Source organism: Eurypyga helias, unplaced genomic scaffold (genome assembly GCF_000690775.1).
Source record: "Eurypyga helias isolate BGI_N326 unplaced genomic scaffold, ASM69077v1 scaffold9955, whole genome shotgun sequence".
NCBI classification, from domain to species: Eukaryota; Metazoa; Chordata; class Aves; order Eurypygiformes; family Eurypygidae; genus Eurypyga; species Eurypyga helias.
In genome coordinates, this window is record NW_010252042.1 from 4,393 (window position 1) to 4,764 (window position 372).

Below are 372 nucleotides of genomic sequence, written 5' to 3' on the forward strand. Positions count from 1 at the left end.
TTTGGGGGCGGGGCTGGGGGGTTTTGGAGCGGGGGAGGGAGGTTTTGGAGCCGGGCAGGAGCTTTTGGAGTCAAGCAGGGGGGTTTTGGAGCCGGGCAGGAGGGTTTTGGAGCTGGGCAGGGTGGTTTTGGAGCCGGGTAGGCAGTTTTGCAGCCCAGAAGGAAGCAGGATGGAGGTGCTGGTTGTCACTCCCTGGCCCGGGCCTCACGTCCTCCCTCAGGGCAGCTTTTCTGTATTGCCCAAGTGTCGTCGCTGGACCCAGCAGCCCGGTCCCTCAAAGCAGGGGCTGTCCGGTGTTACGCAGGTTCACCTCCCATCGTGAGAAAAACGCAGACGACCACCCTCCCGTTTTAGAATCATAGAATCACAGAC